We start from the raw sequence: 6,288 nt of genomic DNA, 5'->3' as shown, positions 1-6,288 counted from the left end.
TCATGGTTTGACTATTGTGGACCCCTAGAGCTCCTGAGTTTGACTGTTTAAAAAGTGTAGCTTAGTGTGTTTGCATGTCTGAGCAACCTAAAGCAAAGTTGTACCAAATTTTCTAAGGAACGAAACTTTGTTTAGGAGCAAAGTCATGAAAATGTGCAGAACATGTTCAATTTGGGCCCACAAGCTAGAAATCAGTGTTGTTTCAACACTTAGAAATTTTCTAAGTGTTGGAGCTGTTTTCCAGTTTCATGAAGACGACTTTGGAGCCTTGTAGATTGAAATCCATGGCGAATTAGCTTGAGCTCATGTTGAGTCAATTGGAGTACTCACTTAGCTCTATCATGTAGTTCAACTAGACTAGCTTTTGGTCGAGCCGATTAGAAGTTATGCATCGTCAAAGATCGCCTGTCAGTCGGCACGATTGGTAACAAAATCGGATTTTCAGACTTGCTACAGTGATCGGCCGGCAGCAGAGCCCTGCCGCCACATGGCCGCCACGCGCTGTGGCTGGCCTGACGCCATTGCCCGGTGTCCTCCACTTGAAGCCGAGTCCTCCTGCCTCTCTGCTCACTCTCCTTCACCCTCCTTCGCCTTCCCCGCTCATAGTAGCAGCAGCAGCGACAGCGCGCCGGCTCCGCCATCGATGCCGAGCAAGTGCCGACGCCTAGCTCGCTCGCCACCGCGTAATCACTGTCTCCAGTTAGCCCTTAGCTCCGCCGTCACCTCACCTAGCTTGTCCCGCACGCTGTTGGGCCGGTAAACCGAGGTAGTGGCCGCATTTCGCTTTCCGCCGCCGTCTAGACCTCGCCGTAGTGGTGCTCGCCGTGGCCAGCACTGCATGGCTCTCCTTTTCCTTCCCTAGCCTCTGTCTTGGCTTCACCGTCACTCACTGTTGCTTGTGTGATGACATTACCATCCCCGTTGGTTCAGTCAGGCCAGAACGTGGCCTGCGCGCCACCGTGCGCCATGGCCGAGCTGCCGAGCTCTGTGGCCGGAGTGCTTAGAGGTCGGTAGAGAGCGAGATTAGGGCACCAACAAACAGTGGGAGATTGAGGCGGTCACGTTGGTGCCGTTGTCATCACCGGAGACGCCGCCGTCGGCGAGCTCTGCTGGTCCCACGCCGTCCCAAGCCGCCTCCTCTATTTTGTTTCACTGACACTAGGGTCCCAATGACCAAAGGGCCCTAGCTATCAGCGTCTATTGAGTGAATGGATAGCTCATTAATTCCAGTTTTGATGCTATTTTGTAAAATCTATATCTAGAGTTTGGTAGCTCCAAATTGGGTGGTTCCAATTTTGTTAGGATCATAGCGAAGTGTAGTATTTAGTAAAAATAGAACACGAACACTTGTAGTGGAAGTTTTGGATGAATTAAATTGAAACTTGAAATGTGTTTTCAAATGCATGCAAACTTGTTTAAATTATATCTTGAGTTCCTGTGTTCCAAAAATTATGAAATTTGGTTGGTAAGCTATTCTTGCTTAGTAGAAGCTCTGGTAAAAATTTGAGAGTCATTGCATGTATAGTTTTTGAGTTATAGATTTTCCTTTTATCATTGAATGATCCTTGTGTGAATTGTTGTAATTTATCTATGAATCCAATGACCATGAAATTTTATGGGGAATGTCCTAGTACCTTAAGGATGCTAGGAAAAATATAAAATCTGTTGCTTGACACTTTTCACTAGGGTTTCCTAATTATGTCATTTTAAGCTTTTATGGCTTGTCATTTTTGTGTAGGATGTTATACTTGCTCAAATGATGTAAACTTTTTATAGTAGTCTACTTGGAGCATGTAGTACCTACTGTAATTTTTGTAGATTAAATGGTGTAGTTCTCATATATGTTTATCATTTCTCTTAATTAATTAAATAAATTAAGAAAGGCATTAAAAGAAATGAATTGGTGGTGAACACTTTACTTTCTGATGTTCTTGTGATATGTGCGATAAGTGAGTAGAGTTGGTTTTGTCCAATTATTTGTTTGCAACATAAGTTAATAAATATTTCCTGGCATTATGTCTTTCTGGATAGTTCTCGGGACTTTACAAAGTTCCCAATGATATTTTGGTTTGCTGGGAATGTGGTGAATACAAAAGTTGTAGATAACTTATGTATCTAGCTCCTATCAAAATTTGGAGGCATTTTGCCTAGTAGTTTAGGAGCTACAGTCGTTCAAATTTAGATCACAGTTTTGCTTGCTCTCTGTCTTGTTGGACCTGATTATGTGGTTCTGTAAATTCGACCTGGTAAAGTTTGGAATCATGCCTTGAGGTCTGAAAATGAATTGTAGGCAATTTCATAAGCTTTCTAAATTGTCTTGTTTCCTATCATTTTGATTTGTAGATCTCCAGTTTTGGTCAGTTTACTATACCGCTATATAAGTTCCTGTTTTGCTAAAATACGAATGATTGTGTGTGCTCAGTTGTAATGTTCTTGTTGGTTGTTTAGGTGTTAGCCTAACTTGAGAACATGCTTAGGTGCAGGTGCTAGGTCCTTAACTGAAGATGAGCAATTGTATATTAGGTTGTATAAACTTGCTAAGTTAAATTGATTTGAATAGAGCTTAAGTCGGAAAAATGCGAACTGCAGTAAGCATGTGCATTCCCCGAGCATTCCTAACTTTGTTCATGTGCATCCATAATATTTATCTTGCATATACATGCAATAGGTGTGCCAGAGGGGTGATGCTTTTGGAGTTCGAGGGAGCGAGCCAGGAGGAGGAGCCCGAGGTGTAGGAAATCAACGAAGCAGCTACCGAGGAGGAGTTGCCCGAGTGCCCTGGCCACCAACCGTCCTCTTTCCTGAAAGGCAAGCCCCGGAGCATATTAAGTCTCCCATGTTTTTACAAATATCTTGAGTATCTTTTATTCATTGATGATGCATTAAGTATAGGAATTGGTTGGAACCAATTGTTGCATTATATATCCATCCTTGTCTAGGTATCGCACTTGAATCCTATTTAAGTTCAGGAACGGATTAAATGCTTAGCCATGCTTAGTGTGGTAGAAGTCAGGTGATTTCCTATCACCTGCGAGCTTTAGGATGAGGTGGATCATGGTTGGCTATATTTGCTATTGTGGAAAAGAACCATGTTAATAATGAATTAAGACCGGGCAGAATCTTGTGTAGGGTTGGACATAGTGCCTCCGTCTGTGTTGTTTAAGGACCGATACGCTGTACGTCCTCATGTCATGTTGAACGTAGCCTAACACTTAGCTAGCCAGATAACTTGTTCTGACCGTGAAGCCTAGTAGCTCGACTCAGGCCAGGAACGCGAGCAGTGGCGTGCATTCTGGAGGTAGTAAGGATGTGCGAAGAGCCATTGGCATAAGTCCAAGGTAGGTTAGAGTCCTGAGCAACCTTGGCAGAGTGGTTCTCTGAAGAATGTCGATCTGTTCGGACTCACGACTCCTAAATTGTGCCAAAGGTGACTTGTTTGCGATCCTGACGAGGGAAGCAGGGTTTGTGTTTAGAAATACCCCTCTAGCTGGATAGGAATTGATTCGAATCGCCGTCTCTCCCGGATAGTGAGAACTTGACTGAGCAGCGGCAACGTAGATTCAATTAATTTAACGATATGGTTAAATGGATGATGATGATAATGTTGCCACGATTTATACCTGCTATGGTTATTAATGTTTGCATCTTAATCAAATGATTGCTTAGTACAGGTGCTAATATAGATGATAGGTTAATGGCTAAAAGTCACTGCTAGTTCAGATTAAGAGTTGATCATTATTACTTATGCTTTTTCGCAAAAAGAAAGTGTCAGCCAGATCCACTAAATTAAGCTATGCATGATCCTTGGTGTCATTTGTTTTGGTTTCCGACGAGTAAGTCTAGCTGAGTACATTCTCATACTTAGGGTTTATTCCCTCTTGTTGTAGATGACCTTCTATATCAGGGCTTCTGTAAGTATTGTCTCCACCCGACGGGTGATGAAGACTAGATCATGGGCATGATCTCTGTTTCTCTTATCCGAATGCTTTTGCGGGTTGTATCAGCAAACCAGTATTTGTATTTGAACTCGGGTGTGTAAGTTAAACTATTTGCTTCCGCGTACTTTACAACACTTGTTTTGTAATAACAATGACTCTGAGGTGATGTAATCTATTTGCAAACCATTTGTGAAATGTTGTAACATATGATATGTTATGTTGAATTACTGTGATCTTGGTTGTATGCAAGTTGGTTTGAAATCCTTCGAGGTTTTAGTTGACTACCGGGTTTATATGGGCTCAAGTGCGAGAATTTGATCGTTCCGGCGATTGTTTTTGTATTTGTGCTCTTATAAATTGGTTGGTTCTATGACAGGCTTGCCTTGGACAGGTGGGGTGTCAGCTCTGTCAGTTAGTGGTGGCTCTAGGACCTCCTCCTACATGAGGATCTCCTCCCCGTACTCCTCGATCACCTCCTTGAACTCGTGATCTCCGATAGTCATGATCTTCGCCAACTCGTTCTCTACATGCATGTGATGATGACGCAACACTTAGCATTTCGTCAACAACAACTCTTAAAATAAGAATACACATGGTAAACTACTAAACTAGCTCTATTGACTAAAATACTAAGCTAAATATCATCTTCATCAAGTAAAATGTTGGGTTCAACTAACAAACACCTAGCTTTACAAATGAAGGATATATCTCTATTTCTACTAATGATTTAATGTATATTTGAAACAAAGAGCATTTAACTACCCTTATATTAAGTCTATTCTAAAGCTACAAAAATTACAGTGAGCACATAATAATACAATGAACCTACTATAAAAATTTTAGGGTTTTTCATATCACCAATCTACCACAAAAATTCCTACAATATTTAACTTAATCATATTAAGCACTCTCAAATGATTTAAGAGCTACTGGTATCAACAATCACATATATGAACTAAATACACTAATAGATACAGCACAATTTGAGGAACTCGATAAAATTGGTTTCACAATTTTTGGATATCTACATGATTTTATATGATTTACCAAAGTTTAGCTCAGAAATACAAATGAAAAGCTATTTCTATTCTCCATGAAAAAACTAAACTGATTTCGTCACAACGCGGCCCACGCGGCGCAATGCACGCGCGCGTGTGCGACAGCCCATAGTCGAGGCACGGCCCACAAGTGGAGGTAGCCCATGGCGAGGAAGCCCGTCTGCTAGCACTCTTGCAAAAACGCCCTCATGTTATCCGAAAATAACACGAACACTACACGTACTATTTCTATAGACAGTGACTTTGCAATGGAACCCTCGGATCTTCTCCTCTTTACAATGGCAAGGCCCTCAACCATCCCCGTGCGCTCCGACATGGCGAGCGGTGGCACTAGCACTTACACCGGCCACACAGGACCCACGCTGACCTATCTACAAGGCCGACGCTCACCTAGGGTTCGACACAGGACGATGGGCGGCGGTTGCATGAGCCAAGACACCATAGAAGGACCTCTCCATGATGGTGGGCACCTTTCGGCAATGGCGACGGTGTTCAGGTGAGCCACAACAATAACAAGGCGGTAGGGGTAGCTAGTGAGCAACGACAACTCACCAGTGACCTTACTGAGAAGCCAGCTCGGTCGAAGATGACCCAAGCGAGGCTAGCCACGTCCACGCTATGAGGTGAACGGTGGACCACAAAGGCATGGTCGCATCAGTAGCGAGGAGGTGGCACTAGAGCTATGACTAGCATGCGCACGATGAAGAGGGAGCCAAGGCGAGCTAGTGTTGCAGAGGAATTGGCATAGGATGAAGTGGTAGAGACTGGCCACGACGTGGGCGATGGTGGGCCTTATCGGCACGGCGGCAGGAAAAGCTCCAAAATTAGAGCTCAGCGTGATGCGAGTCAAGGCAAGGTGGGGTTGGCTAGAGAGGGGTCGTGAAGGTGGAGACACGAGCATGAGGAATTGATGAGAGGTGCTCACTCTCGGGCATCACCGTGACACGACACGACGGCGGCGGAAAGCATAGAGAGAAGAGGGAAAGAGAGAAATGGAGCACGGCAGTGGGCTCGGCTCGTCTTTGCCTTGGTGGGACATGAGCAGCGAGACCAGGTGTCCTACATGCTAGTGCTAGCTAACAGGCGTGCACGCGTTCGATCGGCATGGCCTGTGTGGTTGTAGTGTCATAAATGACATAGCGATGGTGACGTGCACGGTCACGTGCGGACAGCACCCAACTAGGCCAGGGAGGGGCTGCATGATGCAGCGCGCATACTAGAGCGACACGATGGCAATGGCAGCGTTGCAATGCGAGGAAACAGTGGTGGACGTGATAGCAGGGCAGTGCGAG

The sequence above is a fragment of the Miscanthus floridulus genome, chromosome 4 (genome assembly GCF_019320115.1).
Source record: "Miscanthus floridulus cultivar M001 chromosome 4, ASM1932011v1, whole genome shotgun sequence".
In the NCBI taxonomy this organism is placed as follows: Eukaryota; Viridiplantae; Streptophyta; class Magnoliopsida; order Poales; family Poaceae; genus Miscanthus; species Miscanthus floridulus.
Note: the sequence above shows the minus strand (reverse complement) of the source record.